Genomic DNA, 23,807 nt, shown 5'->3' with positions numbered 1-23,807 from the left:
CAGATATCCAATGGGCTACTTTACCATTGCATATCAAAGCTGGACGTTTCTGTTGTAGTTGACTCTCGTGGCTAGAAGACCCCAGGCAATAAAACTGATGACATGGATGTATGGAACATAAAAAAATCATTTCCAGCCTATAAAAGTCATTACACAAGAAACAAAAATTCTTGAAGAAATTACTTGAACGCAGATTTGCCTATTTCCAAAATGTACAGCGTGTTAGTCCAGGAATGCCCAGTGGGTGCTGAAGGTGATCTCTGACGAATGACTGCTCAGAAGCAGAAATTCATACCTACCAAATAATGCCAACTTTGGATTAGTAAGAGCAAAGGGTAGAAAAGCAATTAATATTTATTTGCTAAATGACTAGATAACAATTATGAAAGAATCCAAGAAGGAAAAATTCGTTTAAAACAGTTCGCATGATGCATACTGACTTTTTGTCCATGAAGAAATAGGGAACAGTAATTGTAAACCTGAACAAAGCAGTTGATGGTCACAAAGTGAATTGGCTAGACATACAGTGGTTGAGGAACGAAAAGGGATGTACATATTCACTAAAATACAAAAACAGCCTTGATGCTGACATTCAGTTCCATGAACTTAATTTGTCAAAGAAAGATAAAGGAAGACCCGTATGTCAGCTACCAGAACAAGACATTCTCTACCAGCAGAAACATGCAGTTACGGACACAAAGAAGGATATGTTGTATTTACTGCCTTTTATTCCTCCCATTCAGCACCAATTCTTCAGACATATTCATTGCGTTGCAAACACAAGTCACAAAAGGTTTGATGAAACTGATGCTGAGTCTTATGGCAATAATGAATTGAATTGTTCTGTGTGTTGATACGTAGGTAAATGTAACCAAAACAAGAAGGGATATGAAAATATTAAACATTGGGCTGTTATATTGTGTACTGTTTTTTTTCCTATAATTTTCGGGAGACTAGTAAGCAAGTCCATATTTTCCATTCCAAATATTGTTAGTCTCCAATGCTTCTTCTGTGTACTCCATTTTGTATCTAACAAGTGACGTACAGTTGTATGTTTCAAAATAAAGTAAATTTATGTTTGTAAAGTTAATGCTGTTTTTTTATATCCATGTATCTTTATCCATCAATATCTCAGTAACATTTTTCTGTACTTGCACCACTTGTATTCTGAATACCTCTTATATTAATGGTTATAGATACATATTCCAAATTCACATTGGGTCTGCCTGTTAAAGCAAAGATTGGTTATGTTGCACATATGTTTGAGCATCTGGTGCAGACAGAAATGAACATATGCTTACATAATCTGTGAACCAATTGTGGTGATGAATTCTAAAACAAGTATATCAAGGCTGTAGTCGATTGGTATGGAATATGACACTACTTTGTATTTTCACATTTGGAACCAAGTATTGTTGAACAATTGAACAGAATGATAGTATCACATATGTGCGAGAAATTCTCTCATGTGTTCTATATCTTTATTTCTAGATGTGATAGACATCAAACCACTCTGAAGTCTCAACCCAGTGGCTGCTGAAGATGATCCCTGGCGAATGACTGCTCAGAAGCAGATACGTGAGTAATAATTCTTCCTTTATTCTACAGTAATAATATTTTTTGTTTTTACTTATGAGATGCTTTTGTTTGTAGGTGTGCATGATGAGAATATCAGTTTTAAGACACCACTATCAATCGCTGGTGCATCGGCGCTTGTATTGTAATTTGGGAGTGAATTGTGTCAGACACTTCCCCCAGCCAGTGCCACACACCTCCGTCACTCATGCTGAATACTCTTCTAATGCATGTTGATTATGGGCTGCTGGATGTATATTTTGGCAATGAGCACAACAAACATTTTATATGTAAGTACCCAAAAATTATCTTCAGTAATGGCATACTGTTTACTATTACCTTTGTTGTTGTTGTTGTTGTTGTTGTTGTTGCTGTTGTTGTTGCTATTATTTATTTCTGAATCATTAGATACAAATCAATTTTGTTCTTCTCTTCTGAGCAGAGTAATTGGGAAATGGCGGTCTTATGACCTCTACACAGTGTGGCCCCCTCACTGGCAGCCTTGGCCTTTGAGTTGGTTAGCCCGACTGTTGGTAGTGGCTGCACCTGCACTAGTGGCGGGATCGTCATGAGCAGCAACACCATCTGCGGAACCCGGGCCATTGATGTGGGGTCAATGTAGTAATAGTGGCTCTGCCAGCAGCAGCCCAGCCGCCTGTTCCGACACTGAAGATGAGGATGTACAGGTATGTCTCACAGAATTACCATTTACATTTGTTCAAGGTGCATTTGGAGACAGGATCTTGATTACTCACATCAGTAACATGCTCGGGTATCAAGACCAGATTTTTATCGTGAATGGGTGTCCGCCTGTTCGATAATGTGGGATACCTCAGTTTCTAAATGGTTAGTGATGGTACACTGAAGCTGAGCTGATACAGAGCGAGCTCTCTGTAGAGTTCTGTATTTGGACTTACATGTACACTGCCCTCCTTAAGTGGGGAAACGCCAAGTGATTATGGACAATTGAAAGGAAAAACATTATAAAATTGCATTTTATTATTTTCTACATGTCTATTAAGCTCGAACAATACATAGACAAAAGGAAATATTAAATTTTAGATTCGTCAAAATAACAACCCTTTGCTTTAATCACTGGCTTGCATACTTTCGGCATGCGATGGGTCAATTTTGCCAGAATTTCAGTTGGAATTTCCCCCCAATTCTTACTGCAGGGCCCCAAAAGTGTGTCCCACTCATGAGTAGCTGTTTTCGTATCCTTGTGTCTAACTCGTCCCATATTCCAACACAAGTAGGATGTATGTTTCGGGTTGTCGTCTTGGTTTGTCGCTGTAGAATGGCGTGATAATCCATTTGGGCCATTTTTCCACCTAATTTCACAAATTCTCTGACTTTATCCTCTCTGGAAGACCCCCCATACCATCACGGAACCCCCTCCAAGTTTCACAATTGGAATTACACACTAAGGATTCAAGCGTTCATAGGCTAAATGGCATGTGAATTGACATAGTTTACTTCCAAGTACATCATACATGGATTCATGAGTTAATAACACTTTCACAATCCCATGCTGTCCAATGTTCGTGCGTCATAGCCCATTGAAGTCTTTCCTTCTAGTTAACAGGGTGCAACAGTGGTTTCCTTGGTGCTACATAACCCTTGAGATTTTCTGCCAGGCACTGTCTCACTGTTTACTCATTCGCTGGTGCATTCCTAGTTGTATTTAGTTCAGCAGTCAATTAACAGACAGTTTTGAACCTGTGACATTTACTAGTCACTACCAAATTCTTTTGCCATTGTTCAGTATTTTCCTGTGTGCTCCTGAGTGAGGATGGTAATAATAGGAGTCTGTATCTTGATGCTGGTGTAAGGTCTTGACAGCTGATGATGAAAATCTTCAATTTCTGTTATATTTATCAAGCACTATTGTCTTCTTGGTGTAAAGTAATCATCTTTACCCCTGATTCATAAGAAATCTAGCACTTGGTGCCATTTTTTTCAGTCGCTTTTGCTGCATGTACTACCTTCTTTCGCAGTGTGACATACCGTCATAAAAACAGAACTACAACTGAACGACTGCTACGGCCGCACGTTCGAATCCTGCCTCGGCCATGGATGTGTGTGATGTCCTTAGGTTAGTTAGGTTTAAGTAGTTCTAAGCTCTAGGGGACTGAGGACCTCAGATGTTAAGTCCCATAGTGCTCAGAGCCATTTTTTAGCCACAACTGAACAGAACTGTAAACAAGGTACCTCTACACGATCGTGCCATCTACTGGTGCAACCTGGCGTGTTTAATGGAACTGCTTCTACAATACAATACTGTATTATTATTAATCGTTCTTTGAGCATACTATTCAGTATTCTAACCAATAACTCACATAGATCACTCTCATCTTGCTCCGTTCTGATACTTAGGATAGTTTTTCCAAACTTATGGAGGGCAGTGTAAATGTGTGTGATTAAATACATGAGGGTCCTTACATATCTGCCTTCCAAGGGATGTAGCTGATAAAAAGGCCATTATTAATGTCCAAAATAAAAACTGGTATCTCTTTCTGGGTCACTTCTGGCTTGCAAAAGAAATTATGAGAAAAATGCTTGCCTTGTTGAAGCAATATACGCAGTGATTATAATTAAAGTTAAACTCTCAAACTGCTGTAGAATAACACCACTGGTCTGATTGACGTCAAATTGCAGCGGAATACTATCAGAGAAGGGAGAAAATGTACGTCACAAGAAAAATGAATATTTACAAAATGTAGCAGTAGATGGCACTGTTAGCATGATAATTTAATAGTGGTCAACTGCAAATGACAAATTAATCATACAACAATGCCTAAGGTGTATGTTTGACGTGAAACAAACTGTACTACTCGGTGTCCGTGGGTGTACAGGTGTGATATTGTTAGTTACGTTAGCCCATCCACCATGGCAAAGTCATATCACATCGGATGGGAAAAATCAGTTTTCAGTTGTCCTGAGGCCAACAACCCACATAAAAAGCATCAATCACATTAGTTTTTAATTGTCCTGAGGCCAAAAACCGCATAAAAAGCAGTAATCAAAATCAAATCAGATTATTAATTTCCCTGTGACTGGTGCAAAACATTTTCAATATTCTGTCCATTGTTTACTGCAACAAGTTGAAATTGAGAAACACCATGTTCCACAACTGATCGAAGTGTTTCCGGGGTCACATTCATAATGTGTTGCACAGTGTGTGCCTTCAGTGCAGCTAAGTTTGCAGTTGGAACACTGAACACAACATCTTTCAGATAGCCTCACAGGCAGAAGTCACACTGATTGTCAGGTGATCGGGATGGCCAGACTGTAGGGAAATGGCGGCTGATAATTCTAGCATTTCCAAAATAGCGCTTCAGCAGCTGCTTAACTGGTTTTGCAACATGCGGGGGTGCGCCATCTTGCGTAAAAATGATCCCATCCACACATCCACGCTCTTGGAGGGGTTGCACAGAAGACACTCATAGCACTTACCAGTGACTCTACAGGTAACAGGACCGGAAGCATCTGTCTCTTCGAAAAAATATGTCCCTATGATAAATGATGCCGTAAACCCGCACCACACAGTGGTACTGGTTGATTTGCGTGTGGATTATCCATTGCCCAAATTTGACAATTCTGCTTGTTCACATATCCTGTGAGATGGAACTGTGCTTCGTCTATCCACAAAATGTTCCACAACCAATCATTGTCCACTTCCATGTGAGCAAGAAATTCTAAAGTAGAGGACTCTCTTGCTGGCGGGTCAACAGGAAGCAACTCATGCACATGGGTAATTTTGAATGGATAGCAAAGAAGGATGTTTTGTGCGATTTTACGCACCATGTTCACGGGTATTTCCATTGTTCAGGCAATTCTTCATGCACTACACGTTTACACACCACCACTCATCTCCTCCTGCATTGCTGTGGCCACTGTTTCCACTGATGTCGAATCAGTTCGTTTCCTCCCTCTACCAGCTTGCACACCAAAAGAACCTGTCTTTTCAAATTTCTGAATCATTTTCTCCAGACCTATGGCAGTCATCGAACAAGTGCCTTTTTTCAAACCCTTCCGTGTCTGGAACTTCTGCAGAGTGACATGTGCACAGTCATCATTCTCGTAATACAGCTTTACAAGCAGAGTGAAATCCTGCATTGAGACGGTCATGGCGAACTTCGTGGACACGAAAGGAGGAAAAGCCATGTACTCGGCTTGTTTATACCAACGTTTTATTCCTGTCTATGCATAACCCTCCTATCGGTCTGAATGCTCGACATACGAACAAACACATCCATTACATATTGTATCATATTCTGAAACTGTTTTTTGATAGCAAAACTCCCCTGGAAGTTTCATCTATAATGTCTGTCAGTTTCCTACTTTTCTCAACAAACATAAACCCGTACTGTGTATAACCCCAGTGATCTGTGCAGATGTTTATAAATTCCTTGAACGTATTGTTGGTACTGGCATGTACCCGGTGAATGCGTTTTATATTTATAATGTGCTGTTTGAAAGTGATTCTGTGGTTAGTGCTATCATGGATCAACAGCTTTGGAATCAAGGAATATGTCTAGCTCAAATAAAATACATTTGCTTTTCCATTATGGCCGACTGATAAAACAGGACAGGTGGTGAATTGTGGCAGAGCTAATATCAAACTTTAATGCTAAGCATAGTCCAAGTGAGTCTGAACACACAGTGCACCAAAAATTCCTAGTGATGGTCCCTTAGAGCTGACGGCCCATGCATGTGCCAATGTTAACACCACGACATTAGCAACTGTGACAGAAATGGGCACACAACTGTTCACACTGGGTGCTGGTGCAGTGGTAGAGTACTGCATGGTCTGATGAATCCCGATACCTTCTTCATCATGCTGATGGGAGGATGTGAATTCGTCATCTTCCAGGGGAACAGCTGTGGGACAGAGACAAGCTGGTGGTAGCTCCATTACATGCTGGGGAACATTCATGTGGGCATCCATGGGTCCAGTGGAGCTCATGCAAGGCACGATGACTGCCAGAGAGTATCGTACATGGGTTGAAGACCAGGTACACCCCTTCATGACAATCCTGTTTCCTGACAGCAGTGGCATTTTTCAGCAAGATAATACACCATGTCACAAGGCCAGAAGTATGATGGAGTTGATCGAGGAACACAGTGGTGAGTTTCCTCTCCCCCCCCCCCCCCCCCCCCCCAGCTCGCTGGATTTGAACACGATCGTACACATTTGGGATGTGATTGAATGTGGCGTCAGAGCTCATCGCCATCACCCTACTCAGAATTTACGTGAATTAGGTGACGTGTGTGCAGATGTGATGCCAGCAACCCAACAAGGCCACATTGCTTCCGTGCTATGACGCTTCACTGCTGTTATCAGAGCCAGAGGTGTACGTACTGGCTGTTAGGTAAGTGGTCATAAGGTCCTGGCTGATCAGTGTAAATAATACAAATGTGACTTACTTCATGCTTTTTTATTTTTATAAACTCGTACATGTTGCTGGGTATGCAAACAAATGGAACTTCATGCCAGTATGTGGCACAGCTGCATCATACATTGTTCCATCCATGACAAGCTGCTGGTATCATGAAAATGAGCAACTGTTTCCTCCGGGGTGGGGGGTGGTGTTTGCTGTGCTGGCTACAGTAAAATCTGTTAATGGTTGGTTGCCAGCTGAATCTGTGGCCAGTGCCTACTGGATCGCATAACTACCATACGTTAAGTTCTTGAAGGTAGTTTCCTGCAAGTACATACATTCACTCTCATTAGAGAGTTTTACTGTTCAGATGCCTCCTGCTGTAACTATATGTTTGCCCAACACTACTTACTGCGACTGTATGCTTCCACAGAAGATTGATTCCATCTGCATTGAGTTAACAAACAGGCAGTTCCATTCATCTCTGGAAAGTATTACTTTGGGGCCACTATATTTGGGGTTAATTTTTCTGACTACATTAATTGTATCAGCACTAATACTTACATGACTGCATACTTGCTGCACAGTGAGTAGCTGAAATGTAGGACATGACTTGTTGAAGTTCACTTGGTCACATGACAGCAGTTGAACTACCATTACCTGCTTATGTAGATTTTTCACCAGCAGTGTTGCAGCAATTGAAGCATATAAATGTAAGTGTGCAATGAGCACAGCAGTCAGTTTAAAGTCACAGTAGCAATGTCGTCGTGTTTCTTGATGCTTGAATGTCGCACTGTAGGATATTCGCTCTCACCATTAACTTTTGTGAATGTGGTGAATGTATTACTGATGGTGAGTGCAGATATATCTCTTAGTGGATTCAAATCTCTGCTGCTGCTGTAGGGTGATGACAATGGTGAAGGAAGGACCCCAGTATTTATGACAGAATCACCTTAGCAGAATGTGTAATCTGTGCTACAGCAAATTATTACTGCAGAATGGTGCACACTGGTTCCATTTGAAGATTATGGAGTAACTATTCTATATGTGCTTCGTGTAAAATCTAAAAATGTGTGTAAGGTGCACTTTGATGTTTATGAAAAGCTTGGAAAAAATGGCAGTGTCCGAATGCTGTTGATTATCTATTTCCCGTGTAAGTTATACCATGATTGTGTGATATCCCACATGGATTTCTTTGTTACCTCAAGTGTTCAAAAATAATGCTGTTATTTCTAAATGTGGAGCCTACTGTAAGCACACTTATGTGAATGGGCAGTGTCAGATTGATGGACCACCGTCCATTAAAATGCATTTTGTAGGATATAGAGAAAAAAGCAATAAAAAGTCCTTATTACAAGTGGTTTTTTGTTCATAAAATGTATGTGATGAGCATAGGTAAAATTAGTCTGTCATGTTAATAGTACTACTGATGCTACATATGAATCTAGTATTATACCGACTGAGCTTTAATGATCTCACATGATATTCACATATAATTTTAATGCATACAATATAATGTATGATTTATCTTGGGGGGATTTTTCAATGTATTAGCCATTCAGATGATAAAGCTCATCTGGGGCTCATGTTAAACCCAATTATATAAGCGTTTGTTGGTGTCTGCAGAGTGCTGCCCTTAATCACTTTCTTGAAATCAGAGATCCTATAATGGAAGCATACTCTCACTCTCATAAAAGACAAAGTGTACTTACATGTCTTCTTGGCATCAACTGCAATGATATGTACAGAATGGTTTTTCACATTGAAAATTACATTGTGATTCATTTCTTCTTCTTCTTCTTCTTTTTCAATTAGTTCATTATGCAGGGTGAAGCAAAATTCGCGCACTCTGCCTTTGCAGTGCGACACCTCACATTCCAGCGATAAAAAAATGTCTGTCACAAAATTTCGTCTGGCAAGTACTTCAGGCAGAAAAAGGGCATTAAAGAGTGACAATCTGGCAACACTGTAGCCACATGTATGGTAAATATCTGTATCAGTACATGTTAGTCGTACTGTACTGTTGGTGCAGTGGGTAGACTTTTGGGTTAGCATGCACGAGGCCGAGGGTTCGATCCTGGGTTGGGGTGCGTTTGTTTACTTGCTAATTTCATTCTGGCATTTCATACTGTAATATACATTGTTTCTTAGGTCACATGTATCCTGAATTTACAACATTTTGTAACTCTGAATGTAACAAATATGTGGTTAGACAAACAAGAAATAGACAGTTCAAACAAATGACCTGTCATAGAAAAGAATAACTACAAAAACAGTATCAATTTCGAGATGGTAGAGATGATAGCACAGTACAATAACACAACATCTACTTATCATTTATACTACCTGTAATATGAGTGCTAAGATGTCGCACATTAGCAACCAGTGACCATAATAATGTCCATATTAATGACTGCATGAACATCACAACTGAATACATTGTCCTCACAACAACAGATGCTCAAAGCAAGCTCCCTGCATGTCCAAACATTGCGCAACTTGCTGAATCATACGGGCTCCTTCGAGTGGCCTCACAGGAAGAAATCCAGGGGATTTAGATTAGGTGAATGTGATAGCCATACGACTGGACCTCCACATCCGAGCCATTTCCCTGGAAATGTTCTGTCCAAAAACTGTCGCACACTAAGTGTTGAGGTGCACCATCATGTTGGAATCATATCCTCTACCGAACATGTGGAACATCTTCCAGCGCATCAGGCAGATACTTTGAGAGGAATATATGATACCTTCGTGCAGTCAACCATTCAGGTAACATGTAGGTTCCCAAACACCTGTTGCCCAATAAGCTGGCCCAGACGTTGATACCAAAAACGAACTTGATGTCCATGGTCATGGGTGACATGTGGGCATTGTGCATATTGAAGACATCCTCATGAGGGAATGATGCTTCATCTGACCATATTATGGTGTTCACAAAGTCATTGTTGGCATCCTGTTGTTGTTGAGACCATTCACAGAACTGCATCCCCTGATGGCGATCTGCAGGATGTAGGTGTTGCATGAAAGTATACTGATGAGAGTGCAGTGCATGCTCGAGCAACGCGTTAGTGACTGTGCGTTGTGACACATGAAGATGCCTTGCTACGCTACGTGTACTTCGCTAAGGTTCTTGGTGTATAACCTCCAGAATAACTTCCTCAGTAGCTGGAGTACAGAGAGTCAGTCATGCGATGGTGGAAGGAGAGAACCTGACTCCCAAAGGTGCAGCTCCAGATGACGAAACACATTTTTATCTGGATAGCATTGATGAAGGATATCTAGCAGCATATTCATGAACGGCAACACCAGCCCAGTTATCAGGTGCACCAAGGACCAGAAGTATATCCACAACTTCATCGTCTGTGTTTGCCATATATCTGCCACACTGGTTAAGAGGTTTACAATGAGAAGATTTGATTTGTTGTGTGCATGTACATTGGAGTCTGTCACAGGCATGTTACTCCACTCGCAACTAGTTCTTGTCTGGTGGACAGCACACACAGTATAAACACGCTGTCAGACGTGCGCGCTATTTCACCTAACACGCATTACCCCTCTGACAGATATTATTCTGCACGATTCATTCCGACACCACTAATTGTGAAATGTTCGGTTTCGAATTGCACTGTTTCCCTAACAGTAATAGACGTGATGTTTCCACAATCTCATCAATAGAATAATAATAATAATAATAATAATACTCACCAATAAAAAGAAGAAATTAACACAACTAATCGAAATATCTATACCCAATACAACAAATATACAAAAGAAAACAGGAGAAAAAATTGAAAAATACATCCAACTGGCTGAGGAAGTCAAGGACATGTGGCATCAGGACAAGGTTGACATTATACCAATTATACTATCAACTACAGGAGTCATAGCACACAATATCCACCAGTACATCAATGCAATACAGCTACATCCAAACTTATATATACAACTACAGAAATCCGTAATTATTGATACATGTTCAATTACCCGAAAGTTCCTAAATACAATATAACATGTGCCGTACAGTTAAAAGGAAGTCACGCTTGATCAAGGTCCGCGTCACTTTCCATTTTTGACCAGACATAACGTCTGAGAAAAGAAAGAAATAATAATAATAATAATAATAATAATAATAATAATGCATTGAGATACATACTAAAAAGCATGCAGTTACCAGACTCACTGTTGAAAAGCATAATTGGTGGGACCATGGAGATAACACATACAAATAGTTACAGAGTTTGGACATTATTTGCAAACCACGTTGCTAGTCCTACTGGTGACGTAAGGCCCTAACGAAATGTAATGGACCTGAACGAGGCAAGAATTATAGTTGGTCCTAATCTATGGGACCATTGGAGGAGGGTACAAAGAAAATAGGTTTCGCACTAGTAGTGAAGTGGGCAAATAATTTCTCATCCACGACATGGAAAGGGCTTCTTTCAAAGCTGACCAATCTTCCATTTCTACGATTGTAGTATTAAGTGCAGATGTTTTCAAGAGGACCCACTGTAATCGCTGCTGGTGATTAAGATGCCAGATACTGTACCACCTGGACTACATTTACTGAATAAAAAACATAGGCCTCAATCCCGGATTGAACCCTCAACCTCCTGCATGCTAACCCAAAAGTCTACGTACTGCACCAACAGTACAGTACGACTAACATGTACTGATACAGATAGTTACCATACATGTGGCTACAGTGTTGCCAGATTGCCACTCTTTAATGTCCTTTTTCTGCCAGATTTACTTGCCGTACAAAATTTTGTAAAATACATTTTTTATCAGTGGCATGTGAGGATTCACACTGCGAAGCCCAAGTGCGCGAATTTTGCTTCACCCTGTATAGCTGCCAAGAATGTCGACATCACAATTTCTAGAAAATTGTAACACCAGCAAGTTGCTCTGATCGCTTCTGCAACACTGCAAATGGAACTCACCTGCACTACATCATTGTCATCGTCATCATCATCATCATCATCAAATGCCATGGAAAAAATATAATAAAAAGCAATGAATGCTTAGCATTGTGACATGATACTGGTAAGCTTTTTCAAATACTTGCAGTTGACATCTTCCATCATCACTGCCAGGGCTCAAATGTAGTGAGAGAGCACTATGCACGGATATTTGTTGTTCTTTTTTATTTTTATTTTCGACACCACATCACTGCTTCACACACTATTTACAGACTGCTGTAAACACTTCTGCTACCAATTTAATAGTAAGAACAAAAAATAAAGCCCTAAGTATAATGTCGTACAAACATAAAAACATTATTATAGATGAATTACCAGTGCTTCTTGCACGGTGGGAGACTGGATCGGCATTTTAGGACAGGTTTAGAAGTCCAACATGTGCGGTGTGGTGTGTTTGTCATGTAATGCATTTTCTTGCAATTCTGCTGCATTGCCATTATTTGCTGAACAACATTCCACCTGTCTACAGTCTTGGGCTCCTCCTCACTTATCATGCCCCTCCAGTCTTGATGTAGAAAACTGAGCATATTTCTTTGCTAGATTTTTACAACAAAGACACTTGTGAAATTCTTCTCGAGTGTCTTGTCAATTGAACACACGATGCACCTGTAAGATAGTGCTGCTGAAAAAGCAACATTAAAACAGTTATAATAGCAAGACTATGATACTATCAATATTTTGATGAATACTATTATTTGTTAATACTTACTGGCTGCTTGCTGTGGCTACTGGTGCTCCTGCTGCTGGTGGATGACTGGTTGTGGCACTGTCTGGACAATTGATAGTGTGAATAGGGGAGCCCATGAGCTCTATGCCCATTGACTGAAAAAGTACAATGGCCACCAAGCACTTTGGAGGGGTGGGGTGGGGTACTCGAGAGAGAGTGAGGGGAGGGGGGGGGGGGGACTGGCTCCAGGAGAGAATGTCAGAGCCCAAGTAACGAAGTTGTTATTGGGGTCAAAGGTCAAGATCATTACGATTACGATAACGTTATCAGTATTCTACTTTGTGCCACAACCTGCCCAGTACACCTACTTGCATCTGCCAATTTGAGGCCTCTCTGAAACCAAGGGTACAGATTTGCATAAGCAGCTTGGCTTACTAACATGAGCACCAGCCTATTTCTATCTTCTTAGAAAGTTAGTGGGTTGGAATCAGAAACTGAATAGTAGCATTTTTATACGTAGCATCCATCACTGTTTAAGACTTAAATGCATTTGGGACTTTCTTTTGACAAGTTACTGCATGTTGGAAGATGTATGGAAAAAATACTGTTTATACTGAGTGAGGTGGTGTAGTGGTCTGAATCAGGAGACTGGCAGTTCAAATCCCTTTCCAGTCATCCAGATTTAGGTTTTCTGTTTCCTATAAATAACTTAAAGGCAAATTACATGCCTGATTTGCTTCAGCATCCATGCCCTGTCAGTGCTTGTGTGCTGCCTCTGCATGCCTACCTCACAGAACAACAGGTTTTATGACACCCATAGACAGTTGAACATGTTGGCTGACAAGCACCTGACATCCAACCCAGCAGCATACCCAACAGGTTGGATGTACTTCATACATTGTCGAGCTTCAGACCTAGTGTTGGTACAGTGTCGTGTGCAGTATATTTTGTAGTGGTTGTAGCTGTATGTGATGAGCAAAAAGGAAAACCACCTTGCTTGTCGGCAAATAAATACCTATTAGAGCAAAATAAATTTAATCATATGTCTCTATTGTCACAACTAGCTGTCAACGAGCCACGAGGTTATAAAAACTGTTTATGAATGAACAAGGAGACCTCCTTGCACGAGTTTCCAATCTTATTCAAAAGTAAGATATAGGAGGAGGGAATCTATTTCTCCTAAAGAATGGCTCGTTGCCACACTTCAGTTTTTAGCCACTGGAAGGAGCTAAGAGAAGCTGAAGCTCAGTTGTGTGATATCAGCTCAAACACTCAGGACTGTGCCAGAAACATGCACAGCTATTTTTGATCTTCTCCAAAAAGATCTCTTAAAGATAAGCACACCATGATTGAAATAAATTTGCATTAATGTGAACTTACTAACCATTATCACTTAGATTTGTGCTTTGTAACATGTCCTAGTGGAGAAAGTACTATACTTACAGATAATAAGAAACTGGAACGTTGTCGTCGTCCGAAGACTGGTTTGATGCAACTGTCCATCCTACTCTATCCTTTGCAAACCTCTTCATCTCCAAGTAACTACGGCAACCTACATCCCTCTTGATCTGTGTACTGTATTCATCTCTCGGTCTCCCTCTACAATTTTTACCCCCCCCCCCTCCCCCCCCCCCCACACACATACCCTCCCTCCCTCTCTCTCTCTCTCTCTCTCTCTCTCTCTCTCTCTCTCTCTCTCTCTCTCTCTCTCTCTCTCTCTCTCTCTCTCTCTCCCCCCCTCCAGTACTGAATTGGCGATCATTTGATGCCACAGAACGTGTCCTACCAACTGATCCCTTCTTTTAGTCAGGTTGTATCACAAATTTCTCTTCTCCCCAAATCTATTCAGTACCTCGCGCGTGCTTGTATATAAAAAGGCTACCCAACCATTGACCTTCGTCTGTGCGAATGCGCACAGGTTGCCCAAACTCTTATGGGAATCGCCAAAGCGTGCGCGAGTAATGAGTGGATGGGCAAATGTCTATAAGGTACATTACATATGTAGAATTGTGGACAGTTGGGAATGTGAGTCTCACGGGAAGCGTGCAAGGGATAAGTCCCTGCAGTCGCGCTATTAATCTGTGTCCTCAGTGGCTCAGATGGATAGAACGTCTGCCATGTAAGCAGGAGATCCCGGGTTCGAGTCCCGGTCGGGGCACACATTTTCAGCTGTCCACACCGAGGTATATCAACGACACCTGGCGGCAGCTGAGGATTTCAGTTAGTTATCAGTTATCTAATTTTTGGTGGAAATATAAATTTTGTAGTGAGACAGTTGTAGCACGATAGAATAGTGTGTTAGACTAGGACTCAAACCCGGACCCATGCGTTTCGTGGGTTGACTTGCTAACAATTTCCAATTTCATTTTTGCGATACCATTCAGGAATAGCACGTCAAGGAGAAATTGTGATTGAGAAATGGTTGTAACCCAAGATGAGGTAAAATGTTACAGTTGCGCTACAAAGTTCTCAAAACAGCGAATACTCTGCTAACAAGTCACAGCCTAACAGCATAAATATTGTTATACATTGAGAATAAATCAGTGGTCCTTTGTGTTTTAAATGTGAACATTTTTCATAGTAATCTAATGAAATTTAATACAAATCAGTATGTGTAATTCAAACCATATAATTATCAATTCATCAAAATATTCAATGTTACATTTATCTTGGGTCTGCGTGAAACTTTCAGCAACCTGCATTAGCACAATATTAATAGATGACTTCGTGTGCAAGTCACAAGATTCTGAAATTATATTAAAAAATGCCACTGCATGGCATTAAAAATAGATTTATTCAAAGCATCTTGAAAAAAAAATATAAAGTTCAGGGTGTATACGTCACGGGAAATCCAGGAAAAATCCGGGCATTTCTTCATCGGGGAGAAATCCGGCAAAAAGGCGGGAATTTTTCCATTGTTTTATTTTTCAGTCATATTTTTGTAGTTTTCACTGGTAAGAACTGATACTCTAACGAAGAACTTTAGTTTGCCCGCTAGTACTGAATAATACTGCAGCAATAAAACATAAACGAGAGAATAACACCAAAATAAAACTTCATTTGCAAAGAAATTGTCCCATTTATAAAAACAAAATACAGCGCACAGACAAGCGTCTGCCGACAACAAAGTGTGTGAAGGCTATGCAATACTTCGTAACAACAAACTGCTTTTGACACGTCTTTCTCGTGGGCCTCGTGTGAGCGCGACGTCACAACTGTTCACATTTCGAACAGGTCGCAGGAAAGTATTACGAATGGTAATTTGAGAACCACTACTTTCAAGGTAAATTCCTTGTACACGAGATGAATTATGTTACGTGTGAGAATATACGATGAAGTACTTAAATGCGGAATGTAAGATTCTTATTCAGAACGTAACACTTTGAGGACTAGCCACTTAGAAAAATTCCAGCCCAGAAGACCAGCCATTTATGTGATTATTTAAAATTTTACTTGTATTTTTGTGTTTGGTATCTCTCAAAGGGTAACATAAGCTAAAAAAGGCCAAGCTTCAATGTTAGTTTTTCATAGTTATTTTAGTTCTTTCATAGAACACAAATTATGCAATAACGATGACAAAAGTATTATAAGCCTTTCAAAAAATGCGAAGTGATTTTTTACAGAAAGTATATTCAGCCAGGTAACCCATGAAATGTTGGTTGCATATCAGTGAAATTTATAATCGTTTTGTGAGAAATATTCAGCTGCTGCAATTTACGTTGTGCGTTTAGGATACTGTGTAAAAACACCCTCGGAAAACAACGGCAAAAAAATTTTAGCGACCAATATTAGATGTGAAAGCTCAGCTTTTTTCGTAGCTTTACTTACGCATATTAATTTGAATCATTATTTTATCCTATTTGTGTGTTCGAGCGGAATGATGTTGCTACTGGGTGACTGCATCACGTGTCCGTGAATATCTGCTGCCATTGACTGGCGAGATCACATGGCATAAGCCATTAGTGGCTGACAAAAGCGCGTCGCAGTCTCGATTTCAGTGTTTCGGAAGCTATCGTGCCACGTTTGGTGGAATTCATGTTTATACATTCGTAATACGAAAGTAAGCATTGTAAATGTTGTTGCACACCAAAGATTTTGCCAAAATGCGTTGTTTTTGTTGGGTTTCGTTCCTAAAATGCTGGGAAGTTCCATGCCGGTGTATAAAATCTTTGCGCGACTGCTACGGTCGCAGGTTCGAATCCTGCCTCGGGCATGGATGTGTGTGATGTCCTTAGGTTAGTTAGGTTTAAGTAGTTCTAAGTTCTAGGGGTCTGATGACCACAGTAGTTAAGTCCCATAGTGCTCAGAGCCATTTGAACCATTTTATAAAATCTTTACCATTCAAAGGATTGATAAGTTTTACTGCTCCAAGGGGAGGTATATTGTCATTTAACACAGAAAACACGTGTTTACGCCAGCGGTATGCTGTTTTTTCACCCAGGAAAAATGTATTTTTAGCATAGAAATCAGGGAATTTTTTTCCCTGTGTGCGCATACACCCTGTAAGTTAGATTTTATTCATTGTTCGTCATTTGCAATATTATCCAGAAGCAAAATCTCGTAGAGTTCGTCAGTGATCTCTTGACGGTTAACTTCTTCATTAGAAGAGGTATTATCTGCTTGTATTTGAAGAATTATATTCTCAGAATGTGGCATACTTGGGGCAGGTGCCCTTGCTGCATTTGAAGACTTAGAATGAGCAGTTTTAAATTTCAGTATTCTTTTGTAAAGAAGGAAATGAAATTCTAATAATTTTAAGGCCACTAAAACGCTCAATTTGAGTCACGTTATGCCTGTGACGTCACTGGCTAGCTTGCTGCTCCTACTGTTATAAAGTTAATTCACAGTGATGTCTACCGGCAAAGTGCTAGCATGTGGACAGGCGATTTCAGTAACTTAATTAAAAATGTGTTGTACTGTAAAGTTTACAGTAACTGCAAGATATTCTGTCCCACTGTTACAACGAAGGATGGCGTCTTTCAACGAAATTTAACTTCTAGTGAAAATTTGCGTTTTATCCAGCTACAACTCAGTTATTCAGTAGCTCAGTTATTAGAGTGGTAGATGTCAAATTTTATAAGATTATGTCCATAGATTGCTGGTTCAAATCTAACCTGAAATAATATTTTGACTTATTTATAAAACGACTGGACAGTCCCTCGTGTGAAAATCAGATCACAATAACAAAACTTCACCACACCAATCAGAAACAGAATGGTATTGTGTTTTCCTTGCTGCTTACATGCACGTACATTTGCAATCGCTGTTCACACATCATGTTCAAAAAGATGTTTTCTAGTTAATGTGACCACACGTAGAAACAATGCTTTTTATCATTGTAATTTTCAGCTAGGATCCTTGTTGTTTAAACTTTTGCAGTTTCATTATCTTACATGAAGATGAAGTAAGTGTGCGTCCGACGCCAATGTTCGTTCACACTCACAAACATCACAGTCCTTTTGTTTGTGTCACCTGCATGTTGTACACGTTTCACCTCTCTCTGTATAACCACGTCGTCCTACACCTCATTGTACTGTGGGCTTATAGTGACAGCTTCACTACTAGCAATGCTTTCCAAAAAAAGTGAATTGTTTGCTCACAGAGCAAATGCATTTATCCTCTGTTGTCCATTTCTCAGACTAAGAGTAATGTGAAGCTATATATAATACATCCCAAAATCAAAACAACTGCTACAATCAGTTCTTGCTGACACTATGTTCGTATTTCCTGTAAAGCTTATAAAAATATGACCCTTCCAGGATTCGAAATGTAGAGAGGGGAAAGTTGGACTTCAGATCCAACTGTTCTGAAACCTACAAGCCTCTCTCTCTCCCTATGGGAGCTCGAATCAGCCTGATGATGCACCTGGTCACGATCAAATCTGGTATTGCATGCTTCGACATTTGCTGCCAGTGTCAAAGGATCCTCCTCAAATATTGTAATCTAATGTGGTATACAGGCGACTTCCCCAACTCGTGAAGGGAGACGTTTCTGATACCTCTCCTAAAACCATAAAAGTATCTACAGTAGTGGGACAACAGGGACGCCACCCCACTCTCCATTGTTGCCAAATGTATTCAAAATGGCAGGTGCAAGATGGCGGCGATCGATATGACAATCTCGCAATGATGTCATGTCCGAAAGTTCAAATTTTGGAGGGAAGGTAGGTCAATTGGGCTACCTCCACTAACCTAAGACATCCGCCGCCATCTCTTCCTAGGAATTGGTGGGAAAAGGACTCAGCCTGTGCTAGATAGCATGTACATAAGTCTTTATTTTGCATGCAGTGTTTAAATAAACAATTTGAGGCAGTAGCCCCATCCAGTGTCTTCACTATGAGGTCAGAAGTCCAACTGACCTAGTGCACAGCGGTGCCACTATAGGGCGCCATCGTCCCTCCAGTGACGTAAACCAAGATGGTGGTCTGGAGGGGAAAAATGGCGGGACTCAGCCTGTGCTGGTCTGCTGGAGAGAGGAAGTAGTGAACTTTATTTATTTTGAAATAATTTATTTAGCGATGGATTTTGCGTGGTTCATTTATTACACTGATACAAAACACTCGCTCTGACGTGATTGGGGTCACAATACACAGTTTGCAGACCTGCAAACTACCTGTAAATCACCGAAATAATGCAGTACACTGATGTGCAGACACGCTCACTAATTATAAACTGCCGAAATATTGCATACAGTTTATTTAGAGACAGATTTCACATAGTTTATTTAATACACTGGTACAAAACACTCACCCTTGCATGCTTGAGGTCACAGTAATTAGTCTACAGACCACCGAAATAATGCAGTACACTGATGTGCAGAGACGCAAATAACTCTTCAATTGTAAAAATAACAAATGTAAAACGTTCTCCAAACACGCTTGCTAGTTATCAGCTGTCGAAATCGTGCACTGCATACCTGTTCACAAAATAATGTAACACACGAAAAAACTCGTAAATTGTCAAAAAATAATGCATGTGTAACGGTATGGAAACACACTAGCAATGCTTAAACACCCGAAAATAATGTAGAGTACAAACACTCAGTGCACGTAAAAAACGCAATGTATCAGTGAACTGTTCCAACGCGCACACGTGCTTTGCAGGGCAACCCAGACGCAAGTCAGCACCGGAGCGCGAGCCATTGCTATGACACCGCTGCCGACGGCTGGTGAAAGTCACGTCTACAGTTAGTTTTTCGAGTGTTACACTGACGTATCATGTCTGTGTAAATTAGAGGGAAGTCACCTCCTGGACCATGCGCAAGTGTTCAACATTGCTGACACAATTCCTCTCTCTACCTGCAGTCCATCGATGACCTGATTGCCGAGCGACTCACCCTCACAGACACTGCAGAAATCCGTCCCAGAATAGCACAGGCTGCATAGTTCCTAGCGATCCTAACGGGACATGCGAGCTATGTCTAGCCATGCACATGTTGACCAGCCAAGCGTGACTGACGCATCGCCACTAAATGGTTGCCTAGCTACACACTATCACAAGTGGATCTAAAAGGTTCTCAATTTATACTGGTGTCACATGGCTGTGTAAAATACGAGCCAAGTCGACCTCTCGGTATTTGTATAGTGTCCATGAGATAGCTACCGGTCACTTTTGTAGGAGCTTTCGTGATGTCTCAGCTTGTCTGCATGGACAATTCTTGGCCTAACAGAACCTGTTTACGAAAATAACACAGAATAATGCCGAATGCATTCCCCATGATGGTCCTGACATGGCACCCCATCCATTAGGTCTTAACCTTCCTGGAAATCATTAAGTCCTGTTTTTTTTTTTTTTTTCTGCAAACGATACTTTCAGCAGCACTTGTATATGTCTATGGCAAAGCATGTTTCGAAGTCTTCTAGTTCAGTGGACTCCATGTACACTTAATCTATAATAGAGTGATGGTTGAACGACTGACTGTTATCTTCCATATGTCTTCACGGTCCTTATGCGCAATGTATGTTGGCGGCGGTAGAATCATTTGGTAGTTTGCTTCAAATGACATTCTCTAAATATCCTGTGTTTCTTCACTCTGACCTGGTACAGATCAAAGACACTAGTGAAGTAAGCAGGATGCCAATAATACTGCATCCGAATGTTACGGGTTTGTTACTTCTATTCCTCAGCATTAACTTGCATTTTTCCGGATTTAAGGCTAGTGGCCATTCATCACACCAACTGGGAATTTTGTCTAAGTTGTCTTTTGTCCTCTTGCAGTCACTGAACTTTGATGTCTTATCATATGCCGCAGCATCGTCAGCAGACTACTGTCCGCCAAATCATTTATGTATAAAGAGAACAGCAGTGATCCTATCGCACTGAACAGCATATTGGATATAGCCATTCACATATCTCTGATCCTATTGCATATGCTTGTGCCTTTAACAGGCTTCGATGGGACATAGTGTCATATACTTTCCTGAAATCTATAAATCTGTAATCTACCTGTTACCCTTCATTCATAGTTCTCGATATATTGTGTGAAATAAAGGCATGCCGAGTTTCTCACGAGTGATGCTTTCTAAAACCATGCTGATTCATGAACATAAACAGCTTAGCCTCAATAAAGTTTATTATGTTCGAACTGAGTATATCTACAAGGATTCTGCTGCAAGCTGAAGTTAGGGATATTGGTATGCAATTTTGCTTGTCTGTTACTTCACCTTCCTTATATACTGGAGTCATCCACTCTTTTTTTTTCGAGTCATTTGGGCCTTTGTGTTGGACGAGAGAGAGGGAGATTCATGATAAATGCAGACAGAGTAATGGACCAATGCCTTAGAATACTCTTAGTAAAAATCGAATGGGATGCCTTCCGAACAAGATGATTTGTTTGTGTTTTTCAATCTTTAAGTTGCTTCTCTATGTCAAGCATACTTAATTATATGTCATCCATATGAGGGGGTCTGTTTGAAACCCAAGAGACGACATGTTTGCACGGTTCTTCATGCGAGAACGATGTGTTAAATGTGAAATTTATAACTTGCGCTTTGATTTTGCTGTCTTAAACTGCTGCACTGCACTGGACTGGTCAAAAAGGTGCTGAATGGAACCCTTAGATTCGCTTACTGATTTTACATAAGACGTGAGTTGCTAGTCATCTAATATAAGTCAAATTATCCGCCATTCTCATTTCTCCATTTATGTCGACGGTACTCGATTCATAAATATACTGTATACATGTGGTATTGTTTAGTGATCCCTGCAGTACGGGGTGTGACCTGGGTTCTATGACAGGGTCTGCTAATACACAGAAAATTCGTGGCGGATTTCTGTTCATATCTGATGCTGTGTGTATGTGGTGCATAGAACTAAGTTGATTGTATTTCATCGTATTTATTTATTTATTTATTTTTGTTTCAGGGGCTCTACCAGATAGTATGGTGTCACTGTCACCGCAGAACCCACAATCACCACCACCACTACCACGGTGGTATATGTTACCCGAAGAATATAAAGATGATGAAATAATGAGGGTGTAATTTTCTTATACAAATTAATAAATACCAATTAAGAGGACTATATTTCTTTATCTACAAACAAAAAGAAAAAAGCCTCTCACCTAATATCCAACATCGTCTACAAGGTGGATCCCTTACATCAGAGTATACCGCTGCAACAGATGTGTGTTTGTTTGATGCTTTATAAATACGCCATATGATTCCTATATACATGTTAATTCAGCTTATGGTCAGCTGCAGACTATATTGGTGACTGTGTTGCATGGACAGTCAGTCTCTAACTTTGCAGGAGAGTGCTTCGTTTGGCGCTGACTTTGCACATCGCACACTGTTGGTGGAGTTATGACAACATGCCCCCCCCCCCCCCAATTTCCACCAAATGGTCAGAACACAGTCCTATAACTCTAACTCAGTTTAGCCTGTTTCTGCAAAGGTTGCAGGAGGTGGTAGATATAGATCTCTCTGACTTCTACTCAGTTCTGACTTGAATTGGAACGATCACATGTGCAAAGCTGCAGGGTGGGTGTGCAGAGTCTGGGAGGGGGGGGGGGGACATTTTGGAAGATGTATAATGGCCGTCTAAAATTTTACTGAAGCTGATACGTTCGAAAAAGGTGACTCGTTTCGAGATATGACAGTGCCAGAAATATGATTCTCTAGTGACAGTAATCATTAAAGGACTTCTCCATAGCACCCAATGCAGGTATGTTGTTGAATGGAAAGATTTGATTCCTAATCCCAGACAGCATTTCTACCAGAGAGTGTAATACTAGAGATCTGAAAGCCATGTGTACATTTCTTACCACCTCAATCAGCACACCATTTACAGTTCGTGATCCTTCTCAACCTACCTTCACCTATAATCCAGTGGATATACTGCAGAACCTCTGACATGTCATTGAGGCAGAATACATTACAAATACTGGAGAAATATCTAGCAGCAGCATGAGGGAGTTGCAAATACTGGTTTCATAGCATGTTTCTTAGCTGAATCACTTTCAAAATTCCGTGATTTTATCACAAGGTTGCATTGTGGTATACGTGTAACCGCACTGCTGGTCTGATAATATACACTCCAGCGATCACCGTCTATATTCAGTGTCACAGTATTTGCCCGGAAAAAACCAATTCATTCAGAGGTAATGCCATAAGTTGACTTATAAAGCGAGTATAGGTTTTAACATGAATACTTGTGTGCACCTGCAGAACCAAGACTGGTTGTGATAGTAATATGACCGTGTTTTTTAACATACAGCGGTTTGTAAGACAGTTACCGTCTCTCTTTCTAAGACACAGTGGTGCCACTCACAAGAACGGCTTATGAGATATGTCCACCTATCCTTGATCCTCAGTCGGTATTATTTTGTATCACTGGCAATCATTTATTGGCAAAGTATTATACTTAGTAGTAGGGGATGCATGATAGGTTCGTCTTGAGCATCAGGCTTATGAAGTATGTGTTAGTGTTCAGACATGTTCAAAGAAAATGACTATGTCCAGTCATAAGGAAGGAATGGATTTGACGTGGAATATTGTGACAGCGAGGGGGGAAAGTATGTCAAGTCATAAGAATGGTACAGATATTTCTATTTCAAGAACTACAGCCGTCAGCAGGGAGTATTTCCGATATTTTGCTCATTGTCGAATGTCGTTCAATTGAGAGCGCGATAGTAATATTTACAGGATGTTTGGGGGGAAAGGTCAATATTTTACACAGTGATAGTATAAGTAATTCTGAACAT

The 23,807-nt window shown here is 40.5% G+C and overlaps 1 long non-coding RNA gene across 3 annotated transcripts in view; it reads left to right on the top strand.

Annotated features, from left to right (window-relative positions):
• The window catches only part of LOC124556744, a 215,686-nt gene extending 193,563 nt beyond the window's left edge, over positions 1–22,123 (top strand). For all 3 annotated transcript variants that reach the window (XR_006968676.1, XR_006968675.1, XR_006968674.1), the window contains exons 4-7: positions 1,492–1,578; positions 1,654–1,865; positions 2,018–2,261; positions 21,968–22,123. This is a non-coding gene — a long non-coding RNA (uncharacterized LOC124556744). The remainder of the gene's footprint in view (positions 1–1,491; positions 1,579–1,653; positions 1,866–2,017; positions 2,262–21,967) is intronic.
• The last annotated feature ends 1,684 nt before the right edge of the window (positions 22,124–23,807 follow it).

Source organism: Schistocerca americana, chromosome X (assembly GCF_021461395.2).
Source record: "Schistocerca americana isolate TAMUIC-IGC-003095 chromosome X, iqSchAmer2.1, whole genome shotgun sequence".
Classification (NCBI taxonomy): Eukaryota; Metazoa; Arthropoda; class Insecta; order Orthoptera; family Acrididae; genus Schistocerca; species Schistocerca americana.
This window is presented reverse-complemented; position numbering and strand designations above follow the sequence as displayed.